General features: G+C 42.9%; 1 pseudogene; it reads left to right on the top strand.

The window, feature by feature from the left end:
* Positions 1 to 7400: 7400 nt before the first annotated feature.
* LOC103287417 (60S ribosomal protein L15-like) lies at positions 7401 to 8100 on the top strand (annotated as a pseudogene).
* Positions 8101 to 16070: the final 7970 nt, after the last annotated feature.

Below are 16070 nucleotides of genomic sequence, written 5' to 3'. Positions count from 1 at the left end.
GCAGTGTATGAGAGCTCCAGTTTCTCAGAATCCTCTCTACACTTGTTTATTGTCTGTCTTACTGATTAGAGCTATCCTAGTGGATGTGAATAAGGTCTCATTGCTTCTTTTTTATTGAGGTAAAATTGACATATACCAGTTATTAGTTTGAGATGCACAGCACGATGACTCCATATTTGTATACATTGTGAAATGATCACCATAATACTTCTAGTTAACAGCCACCACCATACATAATTACAAAATTTCTTTTTTTTATGGTGGAAACTTTTAAGACGTACTCTTTTAGCAACTTTCAAATATGAAATACAGTATTATTAACTATAGACACCATGGTGGACATTACATCCCCATGGCTTATTTGTTTTATAACTAAAAGTTTGTACTTTTTGACCCCCTTTACCCATTTTGCCATACTCCCCTCACTGTGGTTTTGATTTCCTTTACCTAACAAATAATGATAAGCATCTTTTCAAGTGCTTATTGGCCACTCATATATCTTCTTTGAATAAATGTATTTTCAAATCATTTATCCAATTTTAAATTTGATTGTCTTTTTATTGTTGGGAGAGTCCTTTATATACTGTGTGTGCTAAACCCTTATAAGTGATTTGTAAATAGCTTGTTGTTTGTTCCAAATGCTATCTATTGCCTCAAGCAGCCATAATTATCTATGATTGTTTTTGTCAAATGCCCTCAGGAAAAGGCTGTTTTCACTGGGAATGCTGCATCAGGTCAAATAAAGACAGCCTTGAAGTGGAGTCTTTCACAGAACCACCAAAAAGGTCAAATGGTGACACTTCTCTGGGAAGGTGACTTCCTAGGAGCTCCAGTTCCATCCTGTCCCCTCCAGGGGCTACCAGACTGATGGTTTGCACCGTAATTGAAACTGTTGGGCTTTAAGGCTACCACAGAGCTGGAGCAGTGGAGGGGTAGGGGTGAGGAGAGGGCAAATTAAATATCCACAAAGTTTGCTTTTCTTATAAGGATCAACCATTTTTCTTAAAAAAAAAAAATTGCTCCCCAGATTGCTGTAAACTTTTTTAGAACTCTGGGAATTAATCAAAAGCTTACAGCAATCTGGGGAGCATTTTTTTCCCCATTTAAATTCTTTATTGTTAAAAGCATTACCTGTGTCTTCTATTTCACCCATTGACCTCTCCCCAGCTGCTCCCACATCTCCCCCCCCCCCACACCCCCAGCACATGCCCTCACCCCTCTAGTGTCTGTGTCCATTGGTTATGCTTATCTGCATGCATACAAGTCCTTTGGTTGATCACTTACCTGTCCCCCACTCCCACCCTCCCCTGCCTTCCCTCTGAGGTTTGACGGACTGTTCAACGCTTCTATGTCTCTGGATCTACTTTTGTTCATCAGTTTATGTTGTTCATTATATTCCACAAATGAATGAGGTCATGCAATATTTATCTTTCTCCAACTGACTTATTTCACTTAGCATAATGCTCTCCAGGTCCTGTAAAAAAAGAAAGATCTCTTACCATTTGCAACAGCATGGATGGACCTGAAACCTTTTTGATAAGTGAAAGAATCCAGACACAACTAGCCACATATTATTGTATGATTCCATTTATTTGAAATATCCAGAATAGGCAAACCCATAAAGATAAAAAAAAAGATTAGTGGTTTCTAGGGACTGGAGGGAGGGTAAAATGGGAAGTGAATGCTATTGGGTATGGGGTTTCTTTTGGGGGTGATGAAAATATTATGGGATTATGGAGTGGTGATGGTTGCACAACTTTGTGAATAAACTAAAAACCACTGAATTGTACACTTTAAAAATGAGATTTTGATATGTGTGAATTTTATTTTTAAAAAATGTACTGAGGTTCTAATAAGTACTAGTTGCTATTTTGGACACCGAAGTTAGTAGAAGAGTAAGACACACACTGTGCCTTGTGAGAGTCTAGTGAGAAACAAAGACACAAATAATTCACAGCAATGACAAGCACTATAATCGAGTACCAGGAAAGAAGGGAGAACCAGAAGAGGAAACATGTTATGTTGCTGGGATATTGGGGCTAACACTTTTGAGCATTGAAGCAGTTCACCAGACAAGCAAAAGGGAGAAAGCCATTCTAGGCCTAGGAAGAAATGTTGGGAGATCTAGAAACATGACAGAACAGGCCCTGACAGAAATTCAGTGCATGACACGATGACTTCCTATTTCTAAGTTTATTCCAAGAGAGACACTTTGAAAAATGAGACCAGGCAATGAACAAACTAGCTATGTCTCACCAGCTATGTCATGTTCCCAAATAGGAATTCACATGACAAGAACTGTTTATACCAGTCAAGATTAGCCAAGTGTATACAGGGAGATTTTTGTCAAAAATCACTTCTGGGTGAGCACTTACATGACAAACAAATAAATGATTCAAAGTAAAAAAAAAAAAAAAATGAAGTTTTTGGCATACCTTTATATGGACTAAAAACTTGTGAAATTCAATCCCTGGGATCTTACTAAATATAGACCTTAGGAGAGTAACCTCAAATTATTGTATACTTTATTTATCTTTTTTTTAAAATTAAAATAAGGTATGGGTTAACAATGAAAGGGAAGAATAAAAAAACGATCTCAACTATTTTTTACATAAGGAGTTCATTTCATTTATCTATTTATTTATTCATTCTTTCAACAACATTTATTTTTTGCCTGGTGCTGGGCTAGTTGTTTTCTAGTTGTCTAACCCTACATAAGAAGAAGTAAGGATGGAAAAAAGGGTGAAGGTACTATATTTCCTTATATGTAGATGGGTGGAGCCATAAACATCTGTAAAGGAACAATAGGATTGTGGTAGAAAGAATTAAGTACAGAAATCTCTCATACTTCTAGTACAAGAACATTTCTCAGAGCTCCGAAGATGAAGGATAAAAGAAGGGATCTATTGTAAGGTCTAGATAAGGAATAATCCTGGGAATTATTTATGTTGCTACCCAGGAAGAGTTGAGACCAAACATTAGGATTATGTTTTATCCTATCTAATAAAGAGGGAATATGCTAATTGACCATCATGCCCTCACAAAGATGGCAGCGCCCACAGCCAATAAGAAGGGAATATACTAATTGGCTGTCATGCCCTCAAAGATGGCGGCACCAACAGCCACAAGATGGTGGCGCCCAGTCCCCTCAGGCCCCCGGCCGTCCAGGGCCGGCCTGAGGTGCAGGTAAACCTCAGATGGCGGCTGCCCAGCCACCGAGGGCCACCCAAGGCTCAGGTAACCAGGGCCAGCCGAGGCTTGCGCTGCCGGCAGTGGCAGCAGCAGATGTGTAATGGGGGCATCGCCTTCCCCTGATCACTGGGTTGCCTCCTGCCCCTGAGGGCTCCAGGACTATGAGAGGGGTCAGGCTGGGCTGAGAGACCCCCCCCCTCCTCCAGTACATGAATTTTCATGCACTGGGCCTCTAGTATATAAATAATTCGACTTTTTCTCTAAACAAAATACAAAAATTCTCAATCAGTACTTTCCGAGAGAATAATGTATTTCCACTTGACAGAGTAATTAAGGATAGAGTAATTATGGATAATTATAAAAGCTGGACAAAATACCATAAGACAGTGGTTTGTCAGGATAAGAGAGCAAGTAAGGCAGCCAGAATTTGAGGGGCCAAGATCACAGACAGTAAGCGCATACATTGAGAGTCTCACATTTGCCACTGCTTTATTCCCCTAGCACATTTTCCAGTTCAAATCATGGGGCAGAAGGACTGATAAAAAGTGGTGGCCTTGTGCTATGGTCAGTCTCACTGAGCTGAAGAGATAAACTTGAGGAGGCAAGTTCCTGGAGAAAAAGGAACCAAAGAAAAGTGAGTCATACTTCCTGCATGCAATTTTTGGGGTGTATTTTGTGTCTCCTACGTTGTATGTTTGTGAGGTAAGAGACCAAGAATCAAAATAGAAGGTAATAGAGTAGATCTTAAAAGTTATTATCATAAGGAAAACAATTGTTAATTATGTGAGGAGATAGATGTAAACTAAACATATTGTAGCTATAAGTAAATAATTATTAATATAAATGATTAATATAAAAACATTGTGTTGAATACCTTAATCCTAATATATAAAAACCCTGGGTCGTAATGACCAGTAATGACCGGACGCTGACCAACGGGAAGTCAGTGCTGGCCCTGCCCCCAAGCAAGTGGTAAGGGGCAATCAGGCAGGCAGGCAGAGTGGTTAGGGGTGATCAGATAGGTAGACTAGTGGTTAGGGGTGATCAGGTAGGCAGGCCAGCGGTTAGGGGTGATCAGGTAGGCAGGCCAGCGGTTAGGGGTGATCAAGTAGGCAGGCAAGTGGTTAGGGGAGATCAAGTAAGGAGACAGCCCCTTGCAGGGCTAGCCCTGCCCCCAAGCAAGCAGTTAGGGGCAATCAGGCAGGCAGGCAGAGGGGTTAGGGGTGATCAGGTAGGCAAACGGCCCTTCACAGGGCTGGCCCCGCCCCCCAGCAAAGAAAGAGGGAAGCCCAGGCCAGCCAAGCCATTGTACCCCAGCCTGTCGCCTGCAGAGGGAGGCCACTGGTGGCAGGGGAGCGGGGACAGTGCTGCACAGATGGCAAGCAGTGGCAGCGGCGGGGGTGGGGCCAGCAGCCTGCAGCCCAGATAAAGAAAGCCCCGATAGGCCCTGATCTCAAGCCAGGCCTAGGGACCCTACCTGAGGGGTCCCGAATTGTGAGAGGGTACAGGCTGGGCTGAGGGACCTCCCCGCCCCCAAAGTGCATGAATTTTCATGCACTGGGCCTCTAGTCTAATATAATGATATGTGTGAACTATATCTCAATAAAACTAGAAAAAAAACATTTTTAAAAGTGTTATAAGGTAATATTAATTTAAAGTAAATTTTAATAAATCAAAGACATATGTTGTACTAATTGGAATACAAAATAAGAGTAAAAGTATTTCAAACAAACAAATAGAATAGTTAAAAATACTTTATTATGTAGTATTAATAGAGATAAAGTAAAGCCTTTGTGTGCACTAATTCTAGAGATAAAGAAAAAAAATTCATTTTGACAATTAAAAGGAAAATTTAATACTTCTGAATATTTCAGTATTTAATATTATTAGAGATAAAATTTTATTATTTTGTATTAATAGTAATAAACAGCAACATTTCATGATGATAAAATGATCAATTAAAATGGAATATTTAATAATCTAAATGTATATATACCTAATAAAATAGCTTACCAATTTTAAGACATAAGCTAATAGAATTAAATGGAAAAATGAATAAATCCACAATTATGCATTCAATAATTACAAAATGCAGAATATTTTCAAATGCATCTCGATTTACCAAAATTGACCATATGCTAGACAATAAATCCATTTTCAATAAATGATAAAGAATTAAAATCATAAAGTATTTTTCCTGAGCACAGTGGAAACAACTAGTAATATATAAATAGACTAGAGGCCCGGTGCACAAATTTGTGCACCGGTGGGGTCCCTCAGTCTGACCCTCTCACAATCCAGGACCCCTCAGGGGATGTAGCAGTGCAGGAAACGGCAGGCGGCTGGGGAGGAACCTGAGCTGGGGCCGGGAGCCAATTCTGCTCATCCTGGCCCCACTGCACCTGCTGCTGCCGCCGCTCGTTAGCGCTGCTGCCAGCCGTGAGCCCGGCTTCTGGTTGAGCTCACTCCCACTGTGGGAGCACAATGACCACCAGGGGGCAGCTCCTACATTGAGCGTCTGCCCCCTAGTGGTCAGTGCATGTCATAGCGATGGGTCGACTGGTCATTTGGTCACTTAGGCTTTTATCCTATCTAATAAAAGGGTAATATGCAAATTAACAGTCATTCTGTGACAAAATGGCGGCACCCATAGCCACAAATATGGTGGCGCCCATAGCCACAAAGATGGCAGCATCCACCGGAGCCATGGAGCCGGCCGAGCAGGCGGGAGGCTTGGCTTCCTTTGTTGCTGGGCCGTTGCCTCCTGCACGCCCAGGTCGGCTGCTGAGGGAGACATGCAGAGAGTGCAGTGGGGAGACATGCGGGGAGTGAGCGAGGTTCACTGTCTGGGAGTTCCAAATCCACCATTGGTTCCTTTCACCGCTGATTCCCCTCCTCCATGCAAAAGCTGTTCCGTGCAAATATGTCATGTCCTTATGGGTGAATCCTAAACCAAATGAGTGTCACATCTGGGCAACCTAACTCCCGTTAGAAAAAGGACCTGGGAGGAGGGATTTAGGAATCACGAAGCCATGGTGACCTGCTCGGTCTCTGGAACTGCTGTCAAACACAGTCTGAGACCCTCCCAACACCACCTGAGCTAAACCTGAGAACCAAGATATTTTCAAGGCCCAAAGCTGACGAGGGGAAGGGGGCAGGGGAGCAAAGCAAGCAGAACAGCCAACTCAACCAAAGACACAGGAGCCTAAGATAACACAGAGAAATGTCCTGGCCACCAATGCTCTCCCGCATACATGGTGCCCACACCCAGCTGGGGGGAGGGGGTGTGTACATGCAGAATTTAAGGCCACTGGCAGGAGGGAAAGTCGAAGCATGCCTAAGGATTTTTTGTACATTCCCACAGACGAGAAGCAGAGTCAGAATCAAGAAGCGAAGACTTACCTCAGCGCTGGGGTGTTTAAAAGTATCTAAAAATAGCAGTTCCATCACCGAGTTCACTGCCATGTTTGCCACGGACCTATAACCTCCGGGCGACAGGGACTCGGGAGAGGGAGAGACTGCAGCACTTCCGGTGTCCAAAGAGCTAGCGCTGCAGACCTTGGCCTATCCGGAAGCTCGGTGCTGCCGGAAGCCTCTGGCCCCGCCTTCTCCAGCATGGTGGAGAAAGGCAGAGAGAGGACAGGCGGAAGCGGTGGCTCCAGTGGTCCCAATCCTGTCATTGTCTCAGTCACCTAACCTCTGCGTCCTCCAGGACAGCCTCAGTACCAGTGCAGAGGAGGCTTTGGAGAGGGTAGTGGTGAGGAGAATGCTCTGTCTCTGGATACACAGTGAAAACAATGTCAAGAGCCTTTCTAGGGCTGGCAGGAAAACGCAGCAATGAGGGAAGAATAATGTCTCCAAACGAAGAGGTTGGTTGTTGTTGTTTTTTCTCATCAGCAAAATGTGAATAATACCTAAACCACAGACTTTGCGAGAATTAATTGAAATAAAATTCCAGAAATAGTATAACAGCCAGGCTGAAGTGGATAGGCTGGTTGAGCGTGAGCGTGGTCCTGTGCACGGAGAGGTTGCAGGTTCGATTCCAGGTCAGGGAACATACCTGGAACATACCTGGGTTTCAAGTTAGATCCCTGGCCAGGGCTCCTAAGGAAGGCAATTGAAGGGATGTTTCTTACATTGATGTTTCTCTCTCTCTATCCCTCTCCCACTCTCTCTCAAAATCAATGGAGCCTTTCCGTCAGGCCGCAGCCATCAGGTAAACCAAGATGGGCACTTACAAGTACATCCAGGAGCTATGGAGGAAGAAGCAGCCTGGTGTAATGTGCTTCCTTCTCAGGGTGCGCTGCTGGCAGTGCCACCAGCTCTCTGCGCTCCACAGCCTCCCCAGCCCCCACCCCAACCGGCCCGACAAAGCTCGCAGGCTGGGCTACAAGGCCAAGCAAGGTTATGTCATATATCGGATTCGTGTGCGCCATGGTGGCCACAAGCACCCTGTTCCTAAGGGTGTGACCTATGGCAAGCCTGTCCGTCACGGCGTTAACCAGCTACAGTTTGCTCAGTCTTCAGTCTGTTGCCGAAGAGCGAGCTGGATGCCACTGTGGGGCTCTGAGAGTCCTGAATTCTTACTGGGTTGGTGAAGATTCCACGTACAAATTCTCTGAGGGTTATCCTCATTGATCCATTCCATAAAGCTATCAGAAGAAATCCTGACACCCAGTGGATCACCAAACCAGTCCACAAGCACAGGGAGATGCGAGGGCTGACATCTGCAGGCCGCAAGAGCGTGGCCTTGGGAAGGGGCCACAAGTTCCACCATACTATTGGTGGTTCTCGCCGTGCAGCTTGGAGAAGGCGCAATACTCTCCAGCTCCACTGTTACCGCTAATATAAGTAATGTTTGTAAAATTCTTACCTAACAAACAATTTAGGACAGTCATGTCTGCTTAAAAAAAAAATCAATGGAAAAATGAATTAGTGCCATATCTATAAATGTGGATAATCTAAAAAGTAAAAAAGAAGAAGTGGTGGGGGGGCTCTAATCAGTTTGGCTCAGTGGATAGATCATCGGCCTGCAGACTGAAGGGTCCCAGGTTCGATAATGGTCAAGGGCATGTACCTTGGTTGTGGGCACATCCCCAGTTGGGGGTGTGCAGGAGGCAGCTGATCGATGTTTCTCTCTCATCGCTGTTTCTAACTCTCTATTCCTCTCCCTTCCTCTCCGTGAAAAAAATCAGTAAGATATATTTAGAAAAAAAAAAGGGTAAAAGAGGTTGAATATGTACTGTATAATTTAAAGCGTGTAAAATAATATAACTTTTTAGGGGCATATATGTTATCTATACTAATAAAAGGGTAATATGCTAATTAAACCAGACATCTTTTGGACATCCATCCAGATGTCCTTCCGCACAAAGCCACAGTGGTGGGGGCCAAGGTAGAGGCTGTTAGGGGCAATCAGGCCAGCAGGGGAGGGCACTTAGGGGTGACGAGGTCGGCAGGGGAGCAGTTAGACATTGATCAGGCTGGCAGGGGAGTAGTTAGGGGGTGATCAGGCTGGCAGGCAGGCAGTTGGGAGCCAGCAATCCTGGATTGTGAGAGGGATGTCCAACTGCCTGGGATCAGGCCTAAACTGGCAGTCAGACATCCCTCGAGGAGTCCCAGATTGGAGAGGGTTCAGGGACTTCCCCCCGCCCCGTACATGAATTTCGTACACTGGGCCTCTAGTATATATAGATTATTCCTAAATAACTAAAAAATAATTTTTAAGAAGGACATTTAATAATAAGTAGACTAAGACATGTTTCTTCAATAGCATTGAGAGAATGTGTATATATATTTTAAACCAATAAGTAAATAAACAAATCCACTGAATTCCAAGGATAGATTACTAATGAAGACAAAGGGACAAGGTTTCTGAAACCTTGAAGGAGGTGTTCAGAAGGAGTGGCAATGCCAACACACAGATAGAAGGGCCACAAAACTGCAGTGCTGACCAGCAGACCATATTTTAGTAATAATACTGGGCTCTTATTTATATATACTGTATAATTTAAAGCGTTTAAAATAATATAACTTTTATTGGGAAGTCCAGTTGATTGAAAAGTGCAGACTGTTCTCCACAAGAAAACGTGATGGGTAGGACTCAGCCTTATCCTGCTACAGAAGTCACACCCTTTCTCATCCCATTTCTTCTGGTATCTAAAGTGGTCAATGACTTTTTAGAAATGGAGAGCCAGAGGGGCCTCAGCAGCCCAGAAACATCCATCCCCCTTTAGTCTAATCGCTGACTAATTGCTGAGAACTTAATGTTGTCACTGATGGGAGCTGCTGAGTCAATTCTGGATTCAACCATAATCCCATTTCATGAGGTTTTATATGTCAGTAGTTGTTTTGTGTTCTAGTCTTAAAGGACTTGCCAGGGACAGTATTGCAGCTGAGACACAGGTACAGTGCCGCTCTTCTCTCTGTGAAAGAAGAACCTCAGCAAGTCCCAAAAGCTCCTGACCAGAGAGATCTGCGTGACTGCCAGGGCTGCCTCTGATAGACGTACTGTTTAGTCCCACTCCTATAGGCCCATCGGGAAGGGTGAGAATAGTGAGAACAGCTTTTTATGATGTTTGGATAACTATGGAGACTCATTTTAAGCCTGCACATGGAGTACAAAGACAGGGCTGCCTTCCCCTAGATAAATGTTGCTCTTAGAGCCTGGGAAAATGTATGCAAAACAATTTCAAAGACACAACTGTCCTATTTCCCCCCTTGGCTTGTCATTTTCAGTCAAATATTGGTGCATTGATTTCATTTCCCAGGAAATACACAATTCTTCTTCCTGTAATGTGCACCCCTTGGCAGAAGAGACAATCAATGTAAACAGATGAGGTTGTATGAAAAGAATTTTGACCACACTTAATTCCCATTCCTTTATCTAGGCCAGTGATGGTGAACCTATGACACGTGTGTCAGCACTGACACGCGTAGCCATTTCTGACACGCGGCCGCTGAGGCGGCCGCATGCCGAGGATGAAACATTTGCTGCTCCTGAGGATGAAACATTTGCGACGAGAGTCTTGGAGTTAGTTTTTTTTCCTCAAAGTGACACACTACCCGAGTTATGCTCAGTTTTTTGGCGAAGTTTGACACACCAAGCTCAAAAAGGTTGCCCATCACTGATCTAGGCTAAAGGACTGAAGAGTAAGGATATGAGGAGCTTGTTCCCTTCCCTTTTTATTTCACTCTTTTTTCTGTGTACATTTTATCTCTGCATTAATAATTCAGGTCTCAGATACAAGCTTGGATGTCCCTCTACCCCACTAATTCACTACATCGTATGTATGCATGCTCTTTTGCTAATATACTCATCATGTGTATGCATTATCATGAAGATCCAAGCCTTTAGAAGGACCTGGGACAGTGATGAAATTCAAAGATTTGTTGGGGCCCATACCAATAATACAGTGGGCAGGTACTGTGATGGAGTGCTGCTTTAAGACCAAGGGAGTGACTGAGTTCCAGCAACTGGTGCATTAGCATGTAATCTCAGCTGTCAAGGTCCCCAGTGATGACTGCTCCTCAGCCTCCAAGAGACAGGAATTTTTAAAAATGACTTGAAAATAGCTTCCTTTTCATTAGTTATGGAGTTACTAGTTTGTTAAGTGCCCAGCATCTGTTTATTGGTCAGTTCTTTGGCTAATGCTGCCTTCGCACTCTGATTCATCCTTCTCCCAACCCATCCCCTGCACCACCCCCATCTCACATCACATTTCAAAAGGTTAATTCCTGGCTCCGATCACTGGCAGGCCTCATTCCTATTAAGCATGGTTCTAATTTCTCTTATTTTTATAAGCTGGTAATTGTCCAAGTTTCCTCCTAGGACTGCAACATGCAATGCAAAAACAAGCCATTTAAAGTCTGCTTTTTGGGGTTATGGACCATTCCTGAACACTAACTAGGTGGAACCAGGAGTTGGCAGCAGGCACCCAATCCAAACTTGGCAGGCCTGGTGGGAGAAACTGAAGGCAAAGATGTCTTTATACTAGTAAAAGATAAGAGTCATCTGATTGGCTGTATCAGTGTCAGGGGGATTCTATATCAAATATGTTTCTTCTACTGGCCTCACACATTGTCATGTTATACTGGCCAGCAAAAGGAAATAAGAAAGTCTTCGTAGACTGAGGAGTGGTAAAGGAGAGAGGAAGACTATGTACTCTGCAGTTTGTAGTTCTTAGTTTGAAAGTGTGGACAATCCCATCACTGTTACTGCTATCTGTAATCTGAGCAAGTTTCTCAACCTCTTTAAGTCTCAGTGTCTTTATCAATGAAATGGGAATCATAATAGAACCTTATTTATAGGGATTATGAAGATTAAATAAACAAGTAATGCTCTTAGTCCTGGGCAAAGCACATAATGAGGGCTCAACAAATCTTAAATGTGAGTTAAAATTATCTTTCCATCACTTATACCTGTGTATGAGTCCAGACACAGGAAGAAGTACGTAGACTCAGACACTGATCACTCCAGGGCGCTGAGGTTCTTTGTTCCAATTGCAGCCTTTTGAGAGTTGTTGAGAGTGAGATAATGACTGCAAAGAGAATCTCTGAATCCATAACAACACAAGGCATATCTGAGTGCTGAACTGACCCTCTCTACATAACCTCAGTAGGACATTTTTCACAGCCTCAGCTCCACTGCACATTCACATTGGCTTTGGGCCTCTTCCCGTCTGAATTTTGCATATCTCTAGAATGGGCCAGATTTTATTCTGAGTTTGGAGTAATGGAGATGTAGGGGCCTCTGGAAAGTGGTTTGGGGAGGGGATAAAGGCAGCAGAATATATTCTATGCCACTGTCCCACCACACACACACACACACACACACACACACACACTCAACATAAACCCACAGACTCATTCTTAGGGGGCCTGCCTTGGAGATTTAAAGGTGGGCTCTGTATTTATCAAACTTTCTGGGTTTGAATCCCACCTTCATGTCCTCCTATGCCTAATATTTTATTTTTCAGTGTAAAATGGAAATTATAGTAGTTTCTACATTGGAAAGTAGTTTAAGTGATATGATGTATGTAACATGCAGGGTACAGCCTTTAGTGAATATTAGGTATTGGTTTTATTTTTGTTTTTGGTTTTCTTTAATTATCATAAACCCAATCTGAAGCCCCAAGGCAAACATTATTTTTATTAAAGACAAAACAATCTTGTACATGGTTTGTTTCAAAATATCTGTCAGATATTTTACTTTAACATTTATTTTAACAAAACTAAAAATCCAAATATTCAGACTGAAAGAAAATAAACCAAAATATCCAGTGACTTTCCCTTAGTGATGGGCTTTTGGGAAATTGTCGGCTTTTTCGATATACTTTTCAAATATTCCAAATTTTCTACAATGAGCACATATTACTTTTATAGTCAGAAAAAATCATTAGCTTTCATTAGCCTCTCATTTTAATGTCCTCATATTTACGTGGGTATCCCCAAGGAGCTCTTTGCTGGATTCTCTGGTTTAATATGGTGCCTAAAAACTGGAAGGTTGGCAAAAGTGTGATAGTATGAAAATGATTGTGTGGCTGCATTTGTAAAATTATTAGTCTTATTTTAATTTTTAACTCTGTTTTGTTTTTGAAATGTTAAAATAAAATACCAAAACATAAATATCACTCTCAAGAATGATCAAATATTACCATTTAGTTATTTTTGCTTCAGACATATTGTTTATATAAATAAAACAATATTACAAACAAAAGTTCCCATTTTTTCTCCTTTTCAAGTTTTATCCCCTTATCTTCTCTTAAAGGATGGTTATTACTATTAATTTTGAGGGTACAACTTCAGTCCATATTTTTGTATTTTAATTGCTTGTATATGCTCCATGAATAGTAAATAATTTTACTTCATATATTTTGTAGTATTGATAGATTATTTCATGCAGTTCCTATCATTTTGTAGCTTGCTTATTTTAAGTCAAATTATCAGATCAATGTTGTCCAATAAAATTATGACACACATATGTAGCTTAGAATTTTCTAATAGCCACATCAAAAAAAGCAAAAAGAAACAGGTAAAATTAAGTTTAATATGTATTTATTTTATTTAACCCAATACATCCAGAATATTATTCTAACATATATCTTTAACCATATTTCAAGTTGTCAAGAGTTTTATGTGGTTAGTGGCTACTATATTGGAGAATATAGTTCTAGATCTATTTATATTGATACACATTCACTTAATTGTTGTAGAATATCTCTCTCTCTCTCTCTCTCTCTCTCTCTCTCTCTCTCTCTCTCTCTCTCTCTCTCTCTCATATATATATATGATATATCCATTCACTTATTTGTGGTCAAGTTTTTCCCTATTGCAAATAATGTTTCAGTGAACATTTTTGTCTATGTCTCCTGCTACATATACACAAGAGTTTCTCTTAGTGAATATCATGAGTGAAAGTTCCAGTTTGTAGGAGTGAGCATCTAGCTTTAGGACTATTGTCAAATTGTTCTCCGTAGTGGTTGTACCAATTTACTTTCTTAACAACAGGGGCTGAAAATGCTTGATTTCCACATCTTTACCACAGACTAGTAGGGTGGAATCCTACATCTTCTTGTGAACTGTGAGAACTTGCCAAGATATTTAACTCTGTTTCCTTATCTGTGAAATGAGGCTAATAAAAATAGTACCTACCTTATTGTTGTTAGTATTAGGTGAGTTAATACATGAAAAAAAAAAAGCACTTAGAACTGTGCCTGGAAAATGGTGATTCCTCAGTAAATGTCAGCTATTTTTATTGTCATCTCATTTGTTCTTTATAACTGCTCTGTAGAGTAAGCAGGATAGGTATTGCAATGATTAAGATAAGAGATTGGATAAAACCCAAATCAGGTCTGGAATTCATTAAATATTAAATGATAACATAATATAAAGATACAAAGAGATCATTTCATCTAATCTCCCTCTTGCTTTAGAGAAGAAAAAACTTTGGTTTTCTGGGATTTTACCTAACTTCTCCAAATAGGTTAGAATATTAACATCTAGAACTAAGTCTTCTTACTCTTAGTAGATATTACTATGTGTAAATCCTTTCTTTTCTCAAGAAACACTGGATGAAACATAATTTTGGCTGTGATGAAATGGCAAAGTTTATGGGAAATACCATAGATGTATAATCTCATTTAATTAGAGCAAAAATGTAGAATACTTTCCTTTTTACATCCTAATATTCAGTTAGCACTTCAGTTCTGTCTGCCACCACTACCACCATCACACAACCAACACCATTACCCACGCTCTTCCCCACTGAGATCAGACTTACTGCAGCTGAAATAGGTGACACTACCTAGTATTGATTGTGCCTCCATAATGCCTAGTGAGAGTAAATTGGAGCCTAGTCCTTAGAAGAGATGTCCAAACCTAGACAGGTAGGACAGACACTAGGACTGGGAAAGCTTTCTTTCATTTTAAAAAAAACCTTTAATTCTGCTAAAATTTTCCCTTCTTTTCATTCACTGTGTGTATATTTTCCCTAAGTTTTTGGACATATCTATTACTAGAGGCACTCAGGGGGATCCCTCAGCCCGGCCTGTGCCAATAGTTGGTCTTCAGACATATTCTGTGGCGGATGCCGGCCAGGGGGAGGGACCACGAGGAATTGGGCTCCCTCCTCCCTCCTGTCAGGGTTGGGAGGTGGGGTGGGGGGCTTATTGGGGGCAGAGTCGGCTGGGGGGAGGGGCTGTGGGAGGTTGGGGGAGCCAATGGGCATGGATCCAGCCTGTTGGACTTCACAGTACATGGGTAGGGTCACTAGGCCTGGCCAGTGATCAGGGCCTATCAGGGCTTTCCTTCACCCTGCTGCTGGCAGCTGGCCCCTCCCCCACTGCTGCCCCCCTCCACCAGTCACCTCCTTCTGCAGGCGACAGGCATGGGGTGCCATCGCTTGGCTGGCCTGGGCCTCCCTCTGTGGGCGATTGCTGGTCAGCCCCGCCCACCCGCCACAGCATCACTGGCCTGAGCATCCCTCTGTCCGGCGATTGATCGTGGGGTCCCCAGATCAATCGCCCCTCAGAGGGAGGCCTCTCCCACCCACCGAGCACCGCCAGCTGGGTGGCCTGGTCTCCCTCTGTGGCTGCTGGCCAGGTGGCCTGGACCTCCCTCTTTGGGGCGATCGATCATGAGGCTCTGTGATCAATCACCCCACAGAGGGAGACCCCACCCGCCGCAGCCCACTGGTAGGTAGCCTGGGCCTCCCTCTTTGGGGTGATCGTGGACCCCCACCCCCATTGATGGCCCTGCAGAGGGTAGCCTGGGCCTCCCTCTGCAGGTGGCCAGCAATCCCCCACAGAGGGAGGCGACCAGTGGGGAGAGGGGGGCAGCACCGCACAGATGGCAACCAACCAAGGCAGGTGCAATGCGATTGGTCGGGGGGCCCACCATTGCCCCATGACCAATCGCATGGCACCCGCCTTAGTTGGCCTGGCACGAGTGCGTGTCATAGTGTGGTTGTCCGGAAGGTTGTTCCACTCTTTGGTGGTTTGGTTTATTTGCATATTACACTTTTATTATTATAGATGGTTGCTTTAAAGTTCCTGTGTGCAATTTTCTTTTTTTTTTTTTTTTTATTTACTTTATATTTCTTTATTGATTAAGGTGTCACATATTTGTCCTCATCCCCCCATTCCCATCCCACCCCTCTCCCCACGCATGCCCCAATCCCCTGTTGAACTCAACCGTTGGATAGGCTCATATGCATGCACACAAGTCCTTTGGTTGAACTCTCCCCCTCCCCCCACCCTCCCCTATCCTCCCTCTGAGGCCCGATAGTCCGATCGATGCCTCCTTGCTTCTGGTTCTGTTCTTGTTCCTCAGTCTATGTTGTTCATCATTTCCCCTAGATGAGCGAGATCATATGTCAC

The sequence above is a fragment of the Eptesicus fuscus genome, chromosome 5 (genome assembly GCF_027574615.1).
Source record: "Eptesicus fuscus isolate TK198812 chromosome 5, DD_ASM_mEF_20220401, whole genome shotgun sequence".
Lineage (NCBI taxonomy): Eukaryota > Metazoa > Chordata > Mammalia > Chiroptera > Vespertilionidae > Eptesicus > Eptesicus fuscus.
Note: the sequence above shows the minus strand (reverse complement) of the source record. Positions and strands in the feature narration are given on the sequence as shown.